The following is a 22948-nucleotide window of genomic DNA, read 5'->3' on the forward strand; positions in this document are numbered from 1 at the left end:
TCCAGTGGGTGCCGGAGCAGCCTTCCAGCGGGAATAGCTGCGATGGGGCTGTGCCTGGAGAACTGCGAGACTCCTGACCTTCAGCTCAGCTCTGGGGTTTGATCTCCTCTTTACTGTGGGAGAAGCTTTGGTTTCTTTTGCTCAGTCAGCACAGAAACGTGCACATCTATCTTTACAGACTGAGACTGTTCTCATGTTTAATTCTTACTGAACAAATGAGGTATTGTTCACTAATTCTGAGAGCTGTTTGTTAGGGCGGTTTTTTTTTAAAAAAATCTCCTTTCTCCCTTGTAGCAAAGAAAGCTAATTGAAGTAACAACTGGTTTAACACTATCTTGTTTAAAAAAAAGAAAAGAAAATCAAATAAATGTTTAGCATTTTAACAAAGTTCAGTACATGCTCCAGCAGTACTGCATCTGTGTCTCCTCTGGTCTTTTTTAAGCTTGGCATACAAAGTACCATTTAAATACCATGGTGAAAAGGGCAAGCGTTCAATGTAATGCCTTTGAAATTATTCTGGAATTAAATCCTCGGCAATATATCTCAGTCGAGCAGCGTTGCATGTAGTCACATGCAGCTAATGAGCCATCAAAGGCAATGCTTTAAATCCCCATGCATACAGTACACAGATCCTTTATTTTTGCTGTCATAACACAAATCATTCTAAATCAAACACAGGTAAAAGGAGGAGAGAAAAAAAAAAAAAAAGAGGAGGGAGTGACTTTGTGGCTAATTGGAACGAAATTTGAAACAACAGTCGGGGTTTCTTTCAACACCATTAGTCACCTCTGGAACATCCTTCACAACCAAAGCTTTTATTGTCCTTGTTGCTATTCTCCCTCTTTAACATGGTACAAACTGTACATACTCTTTATTGTTCTTGAAAGCCATTTCTCTCACGCTGTGGTGGAAGGGCTTAGAGTAGGGTCCATTCCAGTTCCCTTGGTCTTGCCAGGGCTGTAGGTTTTCTGTCTTCTGGTGCCCTGAGGTCACCAGTAAGGACATGGCTGCTCCTGCCCTATGGGCTCCATGGGGAGAGATGCTCATTCATCTTCTACACTGTCCAGCACGGCAAGGCTGAGACCTTGAGCACATCATGCGATGAAAATAAGAAGCCATAATGGGAGAGCGGTAGGCGATATTTGCGTACAGAGTCAGGACATAGGTTTTGCCAGCATTTCCTTCCCCTGCCTTGTTTTCCCCCAGGCAAAATTAAACATATGCAACAGCTTCGGATCTGTGCTGGTTGCCTGCAGGCTGCTTAATGGCCAGTGTAAAATGAATGGTGGCCATTATCCAACTCCATAACTGTGAGCATTCACCTTGCTAAAATCCTTGAGGTACCTGGAAGGAGGAGGATCTGTTGGGGGCCACTGGGGGCTTCTGCAGCCCTCTAGAAGAGGAGCAGCACTGGGAATGTGTGAAAAGCCACATCAGTGGCCTTGGCCACCTTGATTTTCACGGAGACTATGGTGAGATGGAAGTAGGTTGTCCCCAACCTGTTTTCCATGTGGTAGAGCCATTTGCCAGCAAGACAGCTGAATGAGTGTTGAGTGTGTATGTATTATTTTTTTAAAAAAATTATTTTTAAAATTGAGAAGTCATCATTACCCATAAGCAACCTGGTAGCTATGAAGTAAGGGACTGTACACTCAGCATGTGGTGTTTTAGGAGCCTTTTCTTGACTGGTTTGTGTTTTGGACAGCTTCATGGGGTGGGTTTTTAATTACTCATCTCAGATATCCCTTAACTGCATGATGATGATGGAAGCTGAAAAATGAGCAACTGTGAGAAACACCCATTTTTGTTAGGTGAAAGATGTTTGTAGGCTAAGAGGTAGTGCTTACCTTAAACACTGAAATGCCAAAGGTGGTTAAAAAGCTGGGAGCAAGGAAAGGTTGTTACCTCCTCTACAGCTGCATCAGTACAGCACAGAGGAATTAACCTGCCCAGAGATGTTGAGGGGGGAGATCACTTAAGTCCGGCCTTACCTATGGAGGTGTGTTTGAACGCTGTGGCTCAGTGTTCACATGCTGCTCCCATGTACTGCGAAGCCACGTGTGTGTAGATCATGTGCATGTGTGGAAATGCTCTTGTTTGTACTATTATCAAGTGATGAGTGAAGAAGCCTGAGTTGGAATTCGTAGCTATGATAATCCTTTAAAAAATAATTAACAATCTAGTAAGCAATAATGAAAAACGCTTCAGAGACTGGAGGAGAGAACTGTACAAGTCCTTCAGCCTGCTGCCTTAACCAGGGTATTCCCAAGTTCTTATGGTTTATCTCTGCAATGTAATTTTTGAGCAAAATAGTGTTTGTGTATTCTTATTTAAATGCTATAATCAGTTCTCACTAATGGAGTGGTTAAGAGGTTATAACACTTACTGAGCTTTGAATTTTCTCTAGTTTTGGTCCTCGGGCAATATGACTCAGATTTTGTGAGGTGTTTAACTTTCTGCCAAAAGAACATAAAAAATAAATCAAGTTTACTATTATAGCTGCAGTAACATTTTCTACTTTGAAGCATCTTTGTCTATGCTTATGTATGTATGTTTATATAGCATATGCAGGTCTGCAGGTTTTTTTCCTGTAGTGGAAGTTCTATTTTCTCAAAAAAAAAAAAAAAAAAAAAAAAAAAGCATCAGTGAAGACTGGTCATCTTTGTATTCAGCATACGTTAATGTGATAAATAGAGAGATTTTCCCCGTGCCATTGCAAATATTTATAAACTACACATCACTGCAATTTATTTTAAAATGTATTTTCTCTCGCAGGGGTTTCCTCTGTTTGTCGTGGTATTTGTCTAACCAGGAAACACTGAAAAATGGGAATGTGTTAACAGAACAAGCTGGAAGGATACAAATCATTCTGTTTCTGCCCCTCTGTGGGAATAATGTGAATATTTATAGATCTGGAAAGCTTTCAGGAGTCTTTAAGTGAGAGCCAAACCATTCTCTTTGTGCTGATGCCATTTCTTGTTTTGACCTGAACATCCATCAGCTAGGAGCTGTAGCACCAAGGAGACTGAATCAAATCAGTCACCTATACTTAGCCCAAATTTGTGGGGTTTTCCTGTTAAAATTTCAATAGAGCAGGAGCGAATGCACAGAGTCCCCCGAGGGTAACATTGCTCTCAGCACACGGCGAAAGGGACACTTAAATGCAGTCCTCTTGAGGAGATGGAAGCTTGTGGCTTCTTGCTTTTAGACACCACTCTGAAGTTGCATGGGTTGAATGTGAGACCTACTCAACTGGCTTGTCTCAGGCAGGTAGCAGTATTCCCCGTGTAATGTTTAGCAGTGGTTTCCAGGCCTCCGTAGTGGTTGTCTTTTGCCAAACTGTTTTATATGGAAGGTGGGTAGGATTTTATGAGGAGTGAAAGTCTGCTGATAAGACAAAAGAGGAGGTTCCAGTGAGCTCCTCTTGCTTATTGAAGCCAACTGATGGAGTGGGGAAAGAAGGAGGGTTGACACAATCCGGTGGGAAAACAGAGAGCAGAAAAAGCACTTCAAAGCAAAGGCTGAGCAGGGGTCAGAAGCAGTGTCAGGTCCAAAGAGAAATGGAGAGGGGAAAACCTGAACTCCCTGCACCTTCCCTAACAAAGAGAGCAGTGTTGGGTAATAGAGGGAAGAGTGGAGGCTGGCTAAAACAGACACACTGCAGGGAAGAGGAGGTTAGAGAAATCTGGGGAAAAGAAAATTCACTGCAATTTAAAAAAAAAAGTAGAGTATCTCATGAAAAATCAATTTTTCCTGTTGTCTCTTTTTGTTGTTGTTGTTTTTTGAGTTTTCAGGAACAAGGTAGGAGCAGAGCTCCTGAAAGTGAGTGGAAGAGTGTGTGTATGTCTTGTAAGAGGAGATGTAAGACTGGGTTTTACCATAGCTTCTTCATACAACTCTTTCATATAAAGGTCATATTTGAGACTGTTGCTTTTGTTGGCTTTAGGATTGAAAGCCCGTTCTGACCAGGGCAAATGTCCCCCTTTCTGTAATACAGTACCAGCCTAAGTTAAAGGTGCAGGATAGATCCTCAGTTCTTTGTTCACATGCAGCCAAAACAAGCCAAGAAAGCATACTCAAAGGCTAATTTGTGATTGTAGATACTATAAAACCTCCCAGAATGTTAAGTTTTACCAGAGCATTTTGCCAGAGAATGTCGTGTGGGCTTGAAGCAACCACATCTTATAGGAGTAAAGAGTCATACAAGAACTGAGAAGTTGTTGATTATACAGTGTATTAAACTTATGTGTTGTCTAAGGATGGAGGCAAAGCAATCGCAAACCAAGAAGATAGAGCAGGAAGAATGGATTACTGTTGCTTCAATCTGCATTAGATCCACTTTGGGTTGGGGGAATAAGTGTGAAGTATGACCAAGTAAGGCAAAAGGACATGCACTGGCTGCACTGAGGTCACATCCAGACAACTTTCATCTATACCCAGCTGCAAGTGCTGGCAGAAAGTGGGGTATGGGACCACCTCGGTGGCCACACATGCAGCTTCACAGCAGGATTATCTTCAGGAGAGGACTGACTGGTTTATGCCGAAGCAGAGAAGAGGCTCCTACTGACTTGTGCTGAAGCACTGGCCCTGTGCCTGGTTTCTGTCAAGCTGCTTGGTAAGCTATTGGGGAGTTTAGGGTCTACTGGCGCAGTGCCTGCTAGCTATTCAGGCTGGCTCTGGTGTCTGCAGGTTTAGCATAGATGTGTCCCAGCAGCTGCCTGGGTTGAGGGTACCCAGCTCCATGGATTCCTTAAGGAGGAGCCAGTGGTCTGACAACCTCTGCTGTACTCTCCTGAGAGCCTCGGAACCGGCTTGGGGACACCAGGCTCCCTCTCCAGTTACTGGAGCCAGAGGAAAAATGAGTACCTGGCAAACTGAGGGACCAAGGAATGGGAATCTCAGCTGTTGCCTAATTTGGAAAAACTTAATATTGTTTTGATGGTTTTTTTTCTTATTTCCTCTCCATAAAGAATGCTGTAATTTCTAATCCTTTCTTCAAAACAGAATGATGATAATTTTATTCCAAAATTCCCATAGACTAAATTTGAGTCAGCTCTACCCTCAAGATTCATTGGATTTTGTCTTGTGTGTCTTTTCTCCAGAACAAACTCTGATTTTCTCTGCTAGTATTTTTGTCTTCAGGGTTCAGCTGCCTTGGCCATGCACACACTGTAAAGAGGTTGCTTTGTCTCTTCTTCTAGTGCTTAGACAAACTTTGTTAACACTATTTAGATGCTGTTTTCTGTTTGGTAACTGTTTGTCCTTTTAATAATACTGGGACACAGTGAAACCCATTTGTGGCCACTTCTCAATCTCTACTCCTGAACTGCATGCTCCTTTTTCTGTCACCCCCCTGTCCTGTAGTGGGACTCCTGCTATCTTATTGCCATCAGCAAGGCTGTCCAACTGCTCCCTCTACCCTGGAGCAACGCCAAAATACAGTAAGCTCTTATAGTTAAGAGAAAATGCCTGAGTCAGGGTGAAAACAGAGAACTTAAATGTCTCAGAGCATCATTTGCATTAAAAATTACCGAAAGAAGGGTCAGTATGGGAGACTGTGGCCTTCCCTCTCATTTGGATGATTTCTGAGCTAAAATCTCAATGAATGAGGTCATACTGTCCCCCAATGAAAAGGCTGTTATATTCAGCAGGTGAAATACATAAACATTTAATTAAGTGGCTGTGCACCAATGTTTTGTGATGTATTGGTTGTTAAGCAGTCTTCAATCACAGGAAAGCCAGGAAGGGCTTTTTGGGTTTGTTTTAATGTTGAGGAGACATCGATATCTGCAGCAGGAAAACATGCTATGAACTCAGGGCAAACACACTAATCTTTGACTGCTGGATATCTTGGGCCTGAGTAAACACCTGGAATGGTAGTTTCATCATTTCTGTGCAGACAATAGCCCTTACCAAAAGCTCCATTTGTCCCTTTGCTGGTGTGAGTATCCTAGCCCAGCTCAGTTCTCTTTGCCCTTCTGTGCTTGCAGGAGGAGTGGTAGCATACTCAAGAGACTCAGCCATGCCCTAGGTGATGTGCCTTGTCCTGGGATTACCAGCCTAGTGTCTACAATAATTTAGCGCAGTCTTAATCTGTGGCTTTTGGGAGCTAATGAGATCTGCACATTAGCCATGCTGCAGCTTGGGAATAAAATGATGTTCTGGATAGTCTCAACTATATCAAAAACAGAAAGGATTTGGTCCAAGAAGAATACCCCTCCTCATGTCCTCAGCAAATACAGTTATTAGATGTCCTCCATTTCAGGGACTCTGTGTTAGAGCATTTGGGAATTTTAATTAGTAGGTCAAGTTGATGGATCACAAGTGCCACTTCTGACACTTCAGTATTATTTTTAGTCAAGCTATTAAACAATAATGCTTTTCAAAGAAAGAAAAACCACTTCAGTATAATATTGAGTCCTGAAGTACCCTAAACAATAACGCTGCTCCAAATTCCTACTCTGTGTGTGGTGAGGAGACCAGGACAAGCATAGGACTTTCTATTATGAGACATGAGCCGCTGCCACTGATGAGAAATGGAGTAGGAAGGGTGTAAGGGAGTCTAATAACAACACAGAGGCAATACTGCTGTCTAAAACCAGACCTTTACATAACCTGGGATGTCAGCAACAATTTTGCTGGGGTTCATTTTAATGGCTCTTGTTGGTTATGGCTGATTGGTGACGGTGGGGTTCACACCCTGCCTTGGTGGGATAGCCCAGAGCTGGCAGTGGCATTGTGAACCTCCACACTCTGCCACCGGGTCCCGAGGGGACTGTGACCGAGCCTTGGCAGTCACTTGCCTGCGCCCTTTCACTCCTTGCTTTCCCTGCTGAGCCTGGCGAATTACTTCCAGTTGTGGTGGCTGTTTTACGCGAGGTTAGACACCCATCTGCCGTGACAGGGAATGAGCTGACTGCCTCATTAGGCCACCAAGCAGCCTGTCAATTGTGGCTGCTCTCCATCACGGCTAACCTGCGTAGCGATGGCTCTGCATCTCCACTGTGGTCACAAGCTGCTGCCTTCCTTATGGGAGGTTGGAGACCTCCACAAAGCTTTGAATGTCCTCACTGGCACCTGTGTACTTCTCAATTCTGATATTCATCTTGGGTTTACAGGGAGCACTGTTGTATATGATTGAGTGGTCCAAGGGCAGGTCCAAACCAGGTGAAATTGTAACTTCTGGACGTGAATGCAGCATGGAGAAGCAATCCCTTTTTGATTTATGTATTATACGTGTACAAAAGCCTTGTGGACACTGTAGTACAGCTTGTGTTTCTACAAGTTAGAAGAAATTCGGAGTTTGGTGGATTGGCCAAGCGATGGATACATATGCAAGCAAACAAGCCCACAGGGGTGTGGAAAGGTGGGATGTTGGAAGGGGAAGAGTAAAATCATGTTTCATGGAGGAGAACTGGAGTGATCTCCCATCCCCAGGAGAAAGAATAGCTATCTAGTACCCACAATAACTCTAAACAAAATCATGGCTAGATAGGTCTTAGGGGAGCTGGGAGCAGGAGCCAGAGAAGTCTGAATTGTCACAGCTTCAAAAATCTCTAGTTCTAGAGAGATTAACATATCTTTTGGATAATGGCAGTACTGAGAACAGCTCTCTTCCCTTTGTGCAGCAAATCTACCCAGCTATGATTTTGGTGCTGTAAGATTGTGCTAATCACCAAAATCTGATACCTCCAAAAGTCAATAGGATTTATGCAGCTGATTTCAGAAAGGGCAGGATTTTGCACTACCTAAGAGCAGACTGCTATTTCATAAGTGGTTACTCAGGGAAAGCATGATTGCACAACCTGTACTCGCAGGAGAAGATTTACTCATGCGTTTGTGCCAATTAAAAGTTGCAGAATGCAAATGCAGCTTTGAGGTACCTGGCTATGAGCTCTATGAGTCTCAGCATGGAGTTGTTATCCCCATTTCTGATGGCCTTCAAGCAACTGGGTGCTTGCTTGTGACAGCTTCCTAAGATATCAGAGAGACATTTCAGAAAGCCTATTCTTCTAAGGCATCAGATAGCACGAGTGCCTCTTACAATTGTCTTGCTCTAAATACCCTTGAGCTCACTGGTTTGCAATTCAAAAGCAGGCAGTAATAAAACACTCCTAGAATGTAGTAGCTTTTTCTCCTCCCTGCCAATAAACTCTTGAGTAGTTTTACACATTAGATTGTCTTTTATTGTTAAAAAAAAAAAAGTTCAGATGATGTGCTTATTTAAGCAAGATGTTGGTGTCACTTTTTTTTTTTTTCTACTCTGTTGTGCTGCATCCATCCATATTCTGCAGGAATGAGCTGCTTGATGCAGTTTGATTTGTGTTGTTGGCTGGCTGGTTTTTATGACCTTCCTTCTATTCTAGCAGTTTGGTGCCTGGGGGCAGCAAAAGGCTTCCCGTGGAGATGGGTCCATGTGAAGTTCTGTCTGTTCCCTTCTTCCTTCTGTCATTGCCTTCTGCTCCCACTTCTGTTTCTTCTTCGTTTGTAACGGCTGTTCAAGGAGGATGGGGAATTGTCGGTCAGGACACATTGGACCCTCAGTCCAGATTGTTGCAGCTCATTTTCTAGATTTGCTGTGTAGTGCTGAAAGAATGTGAGCAATATTTGTTATTGTGTATTACAATAGCAGCCAGAGGCCCAAAGCAAATGCAAGGACCTTTGTGCTTGCCATCATGCAGGCAGCAATCCTACCCCATGAAACACCAAAATGCACAAGACAGGCATTGAGTTAGGGAATGTCCAGCCACTGGGGGATTCCCACTTTGTAGGCAGTTGTACTTTGGGGCTGGATTTCTCTCAGTAGAGCTGGAGTAATAATTTCTTTCGTCAATGTTGTGTTTATTGTACATGAAAAAATTGACTATTTTGGTGTTGGAACAATAATAAAGAACCTTTTGTTTTACTTTTTCCTTCTATGTCTCCTCTTCTCTGAGGCTGTGTGTTTCTATGCGTTCACTTTCTTCTCCCCGCCTCGTTTTTTGTTTGAGCACAGGCTCACAGGAAGTCCATCAATCCCAAACCAGATATTATACTTTCTTTTCCTCTTGAGAGATCATTTGCATGTGTAACAGTGTCACCAAGCTCATTAAAGACTGCTTGTTTAAAATCTGTGTGATTGCCTTTCAAAGTATAGTTGGAAATCTGTGATTTACCTCCCTATTTTGTTTAAAGGAACAAAACTCAGAGCAGTATGTCCTTCATTTGGAAAGGTTTTCATGGGCTGCCTGGGGCAGCCTGAAGCTCCAGGTGTCTGCAAGAGCTGACAAAAGAATGGTTTGGACTCATAAGTTTTACCTCTACAAAAAGCTGCTTAATGCTCAGCAGAGACTCAAACAAGAAGTATTTTATACTGTAGCACTGTAGTTCACGTGAGCAGAGGGTGAAAGACAGCCACTTCAGGGTAGAGTTTAGACTTAGAGACTGAGCTAAGCAGGCTGAGACGGGAGATCATAGGAACTAAAGGACAGCTCTAATTGAGCACTAGTCAGCCCTTACTGCATGCTCTGCGTCTTCAGTTGCCCAAAACTCAGGAAGCTGAGTGTGTTCCCATCCTGAGGAACTTAATTATAATGTAAAAAAAATCACTATCCTTAACATACAAATTTCATAACTTTTGCATTAATCATTTTCTGTGCCATAATTTAAGGCCTTTGTATCTCAAAGCTCTATTGCGGTGACTATAATGAAATAGCAGCAGTGGCTGAAAACTTTATGGTTCATTTGGTAATTTGTAGATGTGTTGTCAGTGTTATGTTTTATGCTTAATCAATTTTTGTTAAGCATCATGTTCCATTTCTAAAGACACCTGTTTCGTGTTTAAAAAAAAAAGTGTGTCTTGGGATTAAAGTACTTTATCCAAATTTTTTACATATTCAAATGTATATATCTAATAGTATGCTATAGAAACATCAACAAATGACGTACGTAATGTTGTCCGATTTTTGGTTACAAAGAGTAGAAAGCTTTCCCCCATTTTCATCATCACTAGCTGTGAGGCATCAATAGTGGTGAGACATGAGTACAGGCACTGTAGTGCTTTCAGGTATTGGGAGAGGGATCCTGTACTGTCCTGTGTGAAAGAGGGACCCTCTTACCCTGAGAGTTGCGCAAAGCATACAAATAGTTGACCTGTATCTTCCTGGAGACTAGTGATGACAAGGAGTACTCATAGCTCCTGTTCCAAACACAGCCTCCTTCAAGGCTCTACAGGTGAATACGAGCCATAATTGGTGATTTCACCTGTAAAACAGCTCAGCTGAAGAGCAGATTCTTGGCTCAGTTTTCTCCTAGCCTACAGGGTACAGTTCACTTGAGGTAAAGAACATTATTCTTTATTCTCTGTCAGTGGAGCACTACTCCTGGGAAAACAGGGTACACCTGGTTACCAGAAGAGCTTTGATGGATCTTCTCCATCAGTTAGAGACTACATGAAGAGCTGCATTTTCCAAATCTAGTGCAGAAAATATATGGAAAATATTTGAAAAGGGCCACCTGGCAGTTAATGTTGCTGAACTTCATTTGAAAGCCCTTGATAAGGACTCCAATTTTGGATTAGTTACAGGTGTCATGAGAACAAAGCCAAATACCAACAGGCTCTTAGAATGAAGCAATAAAGCCTTAGCTAAGTTCTGTTACAGTAAGATGGATTTTTGTAGCAGTCTTGCACAGACTGGAAAGGCAACATTTTATGTGATGCGATACTCCCATTAAAAACAAAACAAAACAAAAAACCAAAACCAAACACAACCACAAACAAAAACCAAAACAACAAAAAAACCCAGTCTCTACAACAGACCTAACCAAACCAACTAAATTTCTGTTAGCAGAGATGTTTCAATCAAACATGTATAATTATAAGTGTTGTGTGTTCCTCTTTTGTGCTTTGAGTAATTTTCTGTTACCTCACAAGCATCTCACTTCTACTGTGAGAACCAGTATTGTGCAGACCTTGTATACACAAGGAGCTTTGTTGCAAGAAGTGTCAGCTCTTGGAAGTAGTTCCTTGCTTTCTGACTGAATCCAGTCACTTGGGTTTTAAGTGGTTAAGTTCATTCAGCCTTTTGTGTGCACACATCCTCTACCAATGTCAATAATGATTGTGCGAGAGTATTTAAGAGTGCAATTGATCCTTATAAGTAGGGTAATTTGCCCTTTATATGTATTTCTAATATATAGGAGAAGTGAAATATTTTTCCTCACCTCTGCGTTATTGTTGCTGAAACTATGTGTTTATTTTCTTGGACAAAAACACAGCAGGAGAAAGTTTGGCACAAAACTAAGATTTACTCTTGTACCTGAAACATAGATGGTGGGCTCCAAGAAGTTGCGGATGTACTTCATTGAGAGTAGAGTTGCAGGTTAAGCAAGTAACCTACTTTGCAGAAAGACAGGATTTAGAAATCGAGCACTTCAAGGTCTTTCTAAGCTTATAAATCTCTTTTTGTCTTTGACAGATATGATGATACAGAATGTGCTTTTGGACATATTTACTTTTGGTTAGGGCTTTGTAGAAAAATATTATGTTGGTGCCCGTCAATTGGTATGGGAATTACTATTCTTTATATAGTAACATTATAAAAAATGGCACTTTGAAGAGGTTATGAAAATTGCTTCCTACCATGCTGTTCCATGGCTGCTGCTTCATTTCAGGACACAGGAAGAACAAGCAACCATGGTTACCTAATGGTGCCAGAAAAGCACCATCCTCTTTCACCTTTTGCTGCGTTGTTAATGGTAAAGCATGAATCATAGTTATTGCTTGGTACATTTTCATAATGATGTGTGGTGATTCGGATGTGTGTCTCTGTAATTAATGAGAGGGAGTTGCATGGCTAATTCCCTGTGCGCTGCTGACATCCTGTCTGCAGCTTTGTCCCTGATCTTTTACTTACGTGTCTCAAACAGCCGGTTATTGCATTACATCCTTGTATTATATAAATAAAACCTTGACCTTTGTCCTTTGCAATATTGGTTCAGAGGAGTTTTAATTCAATTTGGAAGAGAAGCTTGAGCATTAAAACGGTTTGAATCTCCGTACACACTTTAAACGTTGATGGGACTATTTCTGCTCAGGAGAAAAGCACAGCACTAAAGCTAAGAAATTGCCTTCTAGATCTTTGTCATTGACAAATGAGTGTGTGTTTCTTCAGATTTGGAACTATGCAGGAAGTCCTTTCTGGGCAGGGAGTGTGCATACTCCTCTGCATTGCAAGGTATCATGGGCCTACAGAAATTATTTATAGTTTACTTAAGGCTTGTGCCTGTGAATCCTTCCTGATAAAACCATGCTGGTTCTAGAAGTATTGCAGTCCATTAAGACAGAGTCCAGCTCACGGTTATATTGATTGTTGTCAGAAGCTCAGGACCTCTCCAGAAAGAGTCCGAGCTCTTTTCTCTGTCACTATCCATGTGTTTGTGTTTGGGGCTTTTTATTTGTTGTGGGGTTCTTTTGTTTGTTTGTGGTGGGTTTTTTTGTAGTTTTTTGTTTTTTCCTCCCAAATGCGTCTGTTAGAAGTGGAGGTAAGCAGGGTGCTTAAGTCACTGAGCATCTAAACCATGTTACTGCTGAGATTCAGATCACCACTGATAGAAAATGGGGATAAAGACACTTATCTGTGGATATTGTGAGATAAATTCATTAAAGATTCAGGGTATTAGAACTAGACATAATCTGGTATTTATTAATATTGCTGTGATTTTAATGCCACTAGTACCTCTGTGCAAACCCTAGTTAAAGTATTTTTTTTAATAATGATGGAGATACAGATCCTCTAATTATCCAGGACAACTCAAATTAACACCACAAATGACTGCTGAAAGTTGAGACTGCATGATGTAAAACATAATTGATTTTGAATATGTTAGGATGTAAGTGCTGTTAAGTGATGTACAATGTTGTTTTCTCCCGTTGGACATTTAACAATGCTTTGAAGAGAGACAGATGTGATTTATACCATTGCTAGAGATTTTTGGGAACAGAAGTCTGATAGAAATCAGGAAAAGAAAACAAACAACTTGCTTGAATTTTTCACCCATTGCCACTTCTCCCTTGTCTTATTTAATTAGAGGTGGCTTTATATCAGTTTTATATTATTTGCAGATTTTAAACTGGATGCAGCTACAAAATTAGAATTAAGAAATAGATATATATTTTTTAATTCTTCATTTCAGATTTGTCCCGTTAGCAGAGATAAAAGGATTCCTAGGAAACCTCCATAGGTTTCCTTTGGGAGAAGTAAAATAAACCTTGGTCGTTGGTAAGTTGACTTACTCCATTTAGACTCCCATCCACCTACCCCCATTACTTTTCATACAATTATGTGTAAGCGGTGATTGCATGAAACTGCCTGGATTCCATGTAAATGATACGTCTTTGGCATACAGGAGTTTTTGTAAATCGTTTAAAGCAAGGCATTCTTCCATGCTTGGCAGAAGAAGCATACAGAGAGCTTTTGTACCTCAGTTGCATCAAACTGAATATTTCTTTAATCACTCTGGAGAAGAATGCACTTGATTACCTTCTGCAAGCTCTGCTGTTATTGTTTTTGGGTAGACCTGGTGGGTAACAGATGACCTGACTACACACCACCACTACCCCGGCCACCCCCTCGAATCCACCAGCTCTTCCCCCCTGGGCAAGAGCTGCTCCGCTGCAGTAGTAATTGCGCAACAGTCAAAAGAAAAGAATGTGAGGGAATAGCCATTAATAACAAAGTTGGCAACCCCCTGTGAGGAGAGCTATTTTCACATGAAAATCTTCTGCAAAGAAGCAATGAAGCTTTGCTTCATTTGATGCCTTATCAGGTAATTGCACAGAAGGCAATTTCCAGGTAAGGATTTTTTTTTTTTCTCCTAAATGTAAAGTGAATACCCACCATTTAAAAACAGACAAAAAGCCCTGAATGCTGTCCAAACTGTCAAAGAATTAGAACCCAGTGCAGAATTTTAATGTTGAGTTTGGGTTTTGGTTGGTTGTTTGGGGGTCTTTTAATCCCTAATAAAATGGTGCTAAAAAGACAATAACTCCTGTATGAGAGATTATTAATCTTCCAGAAGAGGAGAGAGAAACTGATGAAAGTTTGGGACTATTTCTGCGTATCACTGCATGGAGATGTATTTAATTTTGAAGAATATTAAATATGAACCTTATCCTCCTCTTGTGTATTTACAGAGAATAGTAAATGTAAAGTCATAACTGAGAAAGTATATTGTACTGTCATAAGTTTAGACATTTTTCTGAGAAATATTATGAAAAATTTATTTGCTTTAGTATAGTCAGCTTTCACTCATAAACTCCAAGTTTAAAGTAGTCACTTAAAATCATCTAGTTTTAATCCTCACTCAGTCAGCAACAGTGGAAAGGAGTTCTGTTCTCCTGGTGTCTTAAATTGGCGTAGTCAGTGTGACTACCAGAAAGCTAACAGGAATTGCAGTCCTTGGCTTCCGATTATGAGCAAATTACTAACTTGAGAAATGTGACTTTTTCAGTTGAAGTCTCATTCTGAAGCTGTGTTTTCTGGCAGTGGTAAAAAAGGAATTAAACTGCCCCCGATGCCTCCCCTCTGAAGAAGCAGTAATGGTGCATCTGCGATGAGCCTTTCCCTGGTACTTTGGTGCATGGTGCTCAGCACAGAAGTGATGAACCTCCCCCAGCAGAGGTAATGCTATTAGGCAAGAGCAAGAAATGCTCATCCCATGTTTAGATCAGCTACTGGAAAGTGGTTTGACATCGTGAACTGACAGGATGAACACATGTCGTTCCTTACAGAGCTCTACAATCATGTGTGGGCAGAGTTTTGCCCGTCGTATTTTTCATTGAATTGGTACATTAGAGGCTTTTTTGCTGACCATGTCAGAAATATCTCTGAATATATGTCTGCACAAACAGGTGCAAACATTTGCTTGATTATCTCCATCTGGATGCGAGGCAGTCCAGGCTGGGAGCTGTGCAGTCATGTTTTATACACTGAGGCAGCTGAACTCAGAATCAGCAAGGCAAATAAAAGGGGACTTCCAGCTGCCAGCAGCTCGCATCTGGTGGGACCTGCGCGGGGCCGAAGGAGCGTATGGCTGCCTGTGCCCATATGTGGAGAGATGTCAAATGTAAACATGAATCCAGTTAATTTTCACACGTTTGTTACAGCTTCCCTTGCCTCTACAGAGGCCTCCCATAGCCCTCCTCCTTCTTGATCTTGCTGGGCAATCTTGGATTAATGACAACGCAGGCTGTTCCTTGGCCTCATACTGTGGTGCCAGACGTGAGGCAGCAGCTTCATCACAATATCGAGCAGAGGGGCAAGCCAGACTGGTAGGAGATTCAGTCTCATCAACCCATGCCATCTTAATTTATCAGCCGCTGCCACAGAGAGCAGGGAGGAAGACTGATGGAAGGGGAAGGCTCTTTTAAAGAAACACCCAGCAGGTCATAAAATGTCTCCTAAATTGAGGGGAGGGGCTTTCTTGTAAATCAGCACTTTCCTGCTCACAACGTGTCCCCTAGCATGGCTTTCTGGGTGAGTACATCCCTAAATAGAGTAGCCAGGATGGGAAGTGATTTGTGTTCCTGCTTTGATGCTTGTTCTTTTAACCAGAACCAAGGAAGAGAAAAATATCAATGATTTCTCATATGCGTACTAAGCACACATTATGATCGTTTATATTTTGTTTCCTGTGAGTATTTGGGGTCCGTTTAAAGCGACAGCACATTGCTCTGCTAGCGTAGCATGCAGGTGGTCAAACTTCAGAAGGGCAAGCAAGGTGGGGAAAAATTACTTGGCTTTGTGTTTGCGTTTGTAAGTCCTGCAGAGATTTTGAGTGCCCTGCTCTGTGCCAGGGTGCAGTGTTGTGCCAGGGTGGTGGCTGTTGGGGCAGCTGGGACCGGACTCCCCATCCTGTGCGTGGGTGGACAGGGACAATGGCCTCAACCCGGCTGGTGAATCAGTGCTAGGACTCGCCCTGCAATCAGCTGCACCGGGATCAGGAAACGAGCCACCTGCCCTGCTTCCTCTCATTTAACCGGTTTATTTTTAAGTGGAAAAGGCTATGAGCTTTGTTCCTTTTTCTCAAGGACATCATGTCCTTTAGAGATCCCTAAAGGCTGCGGTGCAGTATGAGCAATCACAGGGACCCTCCTTTGCGGACCATGTCCTGGTATCTTCAGGCAGCACCAGGCACTAAAGCTTGAGGATATTTGTGAGATGCACATGGACCAAACTACTGGGCAGCGTGGGAGAAACTCCTGATATTATCTGAGCCTCCGTCCACCACATCCCAAGGAGAGCAGTGGAAATTGTTACTGAAGAAAAAAAACCGGTCCTGGCTCTCCTGAGCCTGTGTTGTCCACGCCTGCATCTAGTGACCATTACTCATGCAGCTGCGGTGAGCAGCGAGGCTCTCGGGCCGGGTGGCAGCATGGTAGCAGTTAGTTTGATCTTCTACAGTGTTACATACTGTGAGCCTGTCACGCACTCTGACATTTCTTCCGCTGTACATTTTGTGTAAGAAAAACGTGTAAATCAGCTCTGGAAAAGTCAAGGTGGCCTGACATAATAGAAGTTTCACTTCTGTGTTTTGAAGAAATGTGTTGTGCTTGCATTGTCATTCAGCCATTGCTGTGTCTCCATTCCAAACCTTGTTACTGTGTGTGAAGACAGGTGATCTAAGCCCTGGCTGGGTGCTGTGGGTCTGGGTCCAGTGCTGTACCGAAGTGAGATGCTCCTATGATGTGACGCTGTTTCTGGGACCAGAACTGGTCTGTCTCTGTGGCACAGCATTGCACTGTGTAGACGTGCTAGTTTCCTCATATGTTTGGCTTGGGGATCTCCAGCACACCTCTGCATTACATGGTGTAGGCATGCCTGTATTTGCAAAACACTAGCGCTAATTAGTGATTAAGCAGAAAACAAAGGGATGCATGCAAGATCCTTTCTTAGAGCAATTCAAGATCTATCCATGCTTACAAAACCCTCCTTTTATTCTACTCTTCTTCCTATATAGACTAATCCACTTTAACATCAATTAATCCATATGTTTCAACCTGCTCACCCATTCTCTTTTTGTCACATTAGAATAGATTCTGGGAGGTGGTTCTTTATCTCTCATTGAGCTTTTGCCAAACCAATGGCTCTCTTTGAGAGGAAATGTCAAGTGCTTAACAAAAATTAGTTTTAGTCAGAGAGAGAATAAATAGCACACCACCACATGTATCAAAACAAAACCTGTCTTTGTGGTGTTAGGGTGGATTTTAACTACAGCTCCGGTTAAAGATGTGTATATTATACTTCTTTCTCTGGTGAAGGGATGGCGAAGAAGATTCTCCCAGAGCCCTTTTCCTATGGGGTTCTGCTGGGAAAGGTGTACACCACTTCGTTTCACCTCTGCAAATGTGTCTGTGTTGGTAATTGGAGAGAATGGTCTTACCTATACATCCCTTGTTTTTGCAGGGTTATCACTGTTTGCAAAGCTCTGTAGCTGCAGAAGAGAGGCTGGAATGAATCTAAAGTCCCAAGTGTTTCCACTTCTGTGATACTTCATCCGGTTCACCCAGGTGCTGCGACTGAAATCTTGGTGAGTTTTTTGACTTTTAATTCCTTTCACAGGGTCTGAAGTTTTAGCCGATGAACAAGCCAGAGGTCTGTAGACACCCATCTAAATTCAACAGAACTTGTTCTGTACTTATGGTCTTTCCTCTCTCAACCTCCTCACCCTATTTTTAAATATCCTCATAATTTCTTACTTCAACCTTTGTTCAGGAAGTAGCTAACAATATTAATACAAATCATGTAAACAAGGCATCATTACACAAGGCCAATGTATGACACTACTCATTGATATTTCTAGCTATGACAGTTTTGTTCTCTTTTTTTTAATACTTTTTTTTTTACTGTACTCTTTCTTTCCTTTCTAATGTTTGTCTTTTCCCAGTTGACAAATGTAGGGGTTTATTCTGTTTTTTACAAAACATGAACCATCCTGGCTTTTCTCATTAACTTCCTGATTATCATAAGCACCATCACCTGTAACATTCATCATGGTAGCAGCATGGTGCTGGGAGCTGTGTGTACCAGCTAACCCATATTGTCTCTTACACCTAGATGGCAGGATGGGAAAATATTGCGAATTCATGCTTTCAGGGCAGGTTGTGGGGGTTTTTTTCTCATCTATTTTGCAGGAGTGCAATAAAAATAACTTAAAAAAAAAAATTTTCTTAAGTGAAATGCTTAAGTGGCTGCAATCTGGAGAGGCCTGAACTCCAGCTCATCTTGCACAGGGAAGCCAAGCAGCCATGCAACCCTGCAGGACTGGAAGCATTTTCTTCTTCTTGGTAAGTCTGGCTGGAGCCAAATCAAAAAGAGAGCCTTTCACTGTCATGCAATTTATTACGCCATTGCAGGTTCTCCAGAATACAATATATTGCAGTAACGGTAACCAGAAAAATACCTTGAGGTTTTAAAACAGGATGCACAGTTCATGCTGGTTATTGAGTGATGAATAGTACAAACTGTACCGAAAAACTATACAAACATATTACTTCAGCTAACACAGCAAAAAAGTTTAGATATAAATAAAAATAACTGCAACTTTGTGGTCTTTGTCAGTTATTTACAAGCCTCTTGAAATATTTCCTTATTTGTGTTTCTCATAAGAAATTAGGAAATTACAATAAATCTGCAGCTGAAGAATATCAAATAGTGAATAATTACGGCATCATTACATGGGAAGTAATAATGAGAAGAAGACAAAAATAAAACTCGAAGTTTTTTCAGCTTCAGGAAATCTATTTTAAATGAAATTGAAAAAAAAGCCTTAAATAAGTTTAAAGTAATTCTGTGGAAAAGGCAGTTGCACAATGAAGACGTATTTGCAGCCTGAAATTCAACTTAGTGATATTCAGGATCTTTTTAAATGGGAAAGAAATAATTACAATGTTATTGAACTAGTAAAAAAAACTTTGTATAGGGAAATCTTTCATTAGCGAGAAAAAGAAATGTAGTCTGGAAGTCCACTGATTCAGAAGCTTCTGAAAGATAGAAGAAAGAGGAAATATTTCTTTTAGATATTGGTTGGTAGCGTCAATGTTTATGCATTTCTTATTAGTTTTTACTTTATTACACAGTAAATGTGTGTTTAATACAGCATGAAAATATATTGCTGTGTAACAACTGTATCACAAAGTATTCTGGGACCAGCATAGCTGGGGTCTGGGGTTTTGTGGGTTTTGGTGGTGTTGTGTTTTGTTTGGGTTTGTTTGACTGTTTGGGTTGGTTGGGGTTTTTTGTTTGGTTGGGGTGGGGTTTTTTTGTTTGGTTGGTGGGGTTTTTTTGTTTTTGTTTTTTTCAGTTCTGATATTGACTTGGATTTTTTTTTTTTTTTTCTTCTTCTGAAGCAGCACAAAAACATTTTGACATGCTTAATGTATGTTTGTTTGTTTTTAGGGTGAAAATTCAAGCCTTGTTAAAAAACCACTACATTCCTTGCAAACCCAGTCAGGTATTTTAAATGTGTTCAACTCCTCTGAACATCAAAAGGAGTGATCAGCAAGTCTCAGGCTTGGTCCTGATCTGACAAATTTAAGAATTTTAAGGTAACATTTTTTTGGCATTGCCTACACAAACCCGATAGGGTCTGCAAAGCATGTCTCCAAGGAGATAGATATCCAGCAGATGCAGATAAAATGAGCCACTGCTCTTCAGAGAAAGGAGGTGTTGATGTCCTATTCTGCTTGTGCTCTATAAAAGATGAAATCAGGAAAGTGTTGCCTACACTTGCCAAAAATTGCAGTCTGATCATGACAGGCAGGACTGATGGTTTTGATTGCTGAACGCTGCACACAGTCCTCTCCTCTGGCTGCACCGCTATTAGTCAGAGCAATGGGCCATCATACCTGTGAAATTTTCTGTCGTTTTTTAAAAAAAAAAAAAAAAGGTCCAGTCTGCTTTTTAGTTCAAGTATTTCTTCCTTTTAATAAATTGTGTCAAAGCATGGCAAATTGGGTGGAAAACACACTATTTGAACTGTCTTAGATTTGCTCAAACCTAGTGACTCTTTTAAGGACACCTCTGTATCATGTGCTGATTGGTGAGTCGTAAGAATACGATTATCATGTATCTGAGTACCAACTTGAAGAATGAGACTTGGGAACATAATATCTTTTCCAGACCTTAAATGTACTGCAAGGCGATGAATGACTAAATTTTCATTTTGCAAAGGATGAGGAAATACTTTAAGGCAGTCACCATAGTTCAAGAGATGTCATTCTTGATTTGGGTAATGACAGGGATAAGAACTCAAAATTTTCAGTAGATGGAGTACCAGGTTGACAGGTCTACAAGAAATACAGGTGAAAAACCTATATGTAATAATAACAGATGGCAATTTCACAAAAGGGTAAGCTATAGCAAATTGAGTCATTATGAAAAGGCAAACCTTGGTGTTACCCTGAAATAAATTATTAGAATCCATTTCAGAATATTCAGCTTGGGTTCAGAGAAAAGCATTTTAAATATTGATGTTAAAATGTTCACATCCTTATTTAAAAGTACCTTTTGTATGGACTCACATCACTTAGAAAAAAGTGGAGTGAACATCTCACCACCCTATCAAGAGGTAAAGGCACTAGAGATGCTGAGTGACAGGACAAGGAGCTCATTTTCCCATTTAGAAATATCAAACAGCTTCTCAGAGTAGTGGTAGTTGTCTACTTCGTTGTGCCTAACTTTGAGTACTTTTCTCTTGGTGGATGCATTGGCTTCATTGTGTTTGTTGAGTCATTAATTTGAGTGGACAATACTAACTTGCATGTTTCTAAGGGCCCAGTGGAGACTGAGGATTCATTACGCAAGGTGCTGTCTAAACATCTAGCCAGTACTTACAGCCTGAGTAAATAAAACAGAAACAGAAAAGTTCAGTAACTTGCAATGACCCCGTAAGAAGCAGCAGCAGTCTGGAGTCAGCCCAGCTACTCTGGCTTCTAGTCCATTGCCTTTTCCACTGGATGTTGCCGTACTGACATCTTGGATTGTGCAAAAAGTATTGGATGATATATACCAAAAGGGAGGTTTAGCATGGGTATCTCTACAAAGTCTGGCACCAGAAGGAATTAAAAAAAGACATCAAATTATAGACATGTAGCTGTATCCTGAACATATCTGTTGAATGCAGTAATGTATAACTGCTTGATTATTGGCAATGAAATCCTCATGCTGCTACTCATCTCCACCTGTCTCAAAATACATTCAGATCAGTCCCTAGATTTATTTCTTGCTCTTGGTCTCAGGTGTAGCAATTAAAGAAATGTTCTGTATTGCTGAAAGCACCAGATGTGTGCAGTGGAGCATCCTATACTGACAACCATTTTGCTTTTAATGGTTCCTTTGGGTACACATTGGCGTCTGGTTTTATTTTTCTGTTTATACTTTATTTTTCTGTTTTATGGAGCTGTTGGATAGAGCTTTTCAGTTTCTTGCCTCAGAGGATGGTTTGGAGTAGCATGGATTATGGCACAGCACCATTAAGAGCTGTCTCTTGTTTCTGTTTTCAGTTTTAAGGTCGTTTTAAGTTCTTCATCTGAATCCTCATATATGAAATAAGAGCCATGCAAAATGCGGATTTTCAAACCTACATTGTAGATCATGCTCATGTCTTCCTGGACCTTCCTGATGTTGTTTTGTTATCTCTCATGTTTTCCTGGACCTGGAACCAGACTTAGCAAATACATGACAACGTTCCTACTGGAGCAAGGTCAAGGAGCAAGGTTTTTCAGGGACAACAGTTGCAAACCCTTCACCCACACCCTGGAGGTTCTGGGCTGCTAGAAGGTGACAGGTGACTTTTTCTTTTTCTTTTTTTTTTTCTCTTTTTTTTTTTTTAAATTATTATTTTTTTTCCCCCCACAAGGTCTCTGCAGATTTTCTCCGTCAATCTTTCTGCTGGTTCTTCTCTGCCAAATAGAACATGATGCTGGGTTGAGAATCTCATTGTGAGTCAAATTATGAAAGGCTGGAGTGCAGCAGCAGGCATATTCTAATGATTTAGAGAAATCTATTTTTCTGTGAGATATTTTGCACCAAATTGAGAGTGCCATGCTGGATATAACTAGCTGAGGAGAGTCACAAAGTGCATTTATTCCTGTAAGTAGAGTAGAAAATCTTTCCTGACCTCTCTAAGTGATTATCTCCCTAAAGAGTGGAATTTGACCATTTTGGCTATAGTTTGAGCAGTTTTAGATGTTTTTCACTGTGGTGGATGCTATTTCTTCAAACTAACACAGACAGTGAAAAAACATATATTCAAGCACTTATTATTTATAAGAAGTGTCAGTTGTATCATGATACCATGACCGTAGAATTCTAATATGGGAACTCCTTATCTTGCAAAAACCTCATTTATTTATTTTTTCAAACAACAGTTCAGGTAGAAACATGATGAGCAAAAGATTAAAGCACTGTCAGATAAAAAAGCAATGCTGTACTATTTCAACTATCCTAGTTTTTTAAAAGAGAATGAAATATGCAGTAATTCACACAGACAACATAAATATTGAATAACCATTGCAATGGATTGTATTAATACAAGATGAATAAAAACAGATTTGATTTAGTTCTCTGCTGATGGTGCCAGCGGATTACAAGGACTAATCTGTCTACTGCAATGTTACGCATCAAATCGGTATAATTCAAATCTTTCCTTTTTGTTTTCCCCTCCCAGAAAAACAAAGTAGTCATGATAAATAACTGTCATTTTGTTTCTCTGGGGATTGATTCTGATCTTGCCTATCTAATTTCATGCACATGAATATTCCCATTGATTAAGGTGAGAGAGTTTTTCACATCCATGAATCGTTTTGGGATTTGGAGCCATGGTGTGTCAAGTTAATCTCTGACCTCTCTCATCTACCTGTGCATCTACTTGGCCTAATACCACATGACACAATCTGGGCATAAATTTG

At 40.9% G+C, this 22948-nt stretch overlaps 1 long non-coding RNA gene across 1 annotated transcript in view; it reads left to right on the plus strand.

The window, feature by feature from the left end:
- The window catches only part of LOC135993071 (uncharacterized), a 41504-nt gene extending 19687 nt beyond the window's left edge, over positions 1 to 21817 (plus strand). The window contains exons 2-5 of the long non-coding RNA XR_010606815.1: positions 17445 to 17568; positions 18214 to 18325; positions 19437 to 19585; positions 21704 to 21817. This is a non-coding gene — a long non-coding RNA (uncharacterized LOC135993071). The remainder of the gene's footprint in view (positions 1 to 17444; positions 17569 to 18213; positions 18326 to 19436; positions 19586 to 21703) is intronic.
- Positions 21818 to 22948: the final 1131 nt, after the last annotated feature.

This window comes from Caloenas nicobarica, chromosome 11 (genome assembly GCF_036013445.1).
Source record: "Caloenas nicobarica isolate bCalNic1 chromosome 11, bCalNic1.hap1, whole genome shotgun sequence".
NCBI classification, from domain to species: domain Eukaryota; kingdom Metazoa; phylum Chordata; class Aves; order Columbiformes; family Columbidae; genus Caloenas; species Caloenas nicobarica.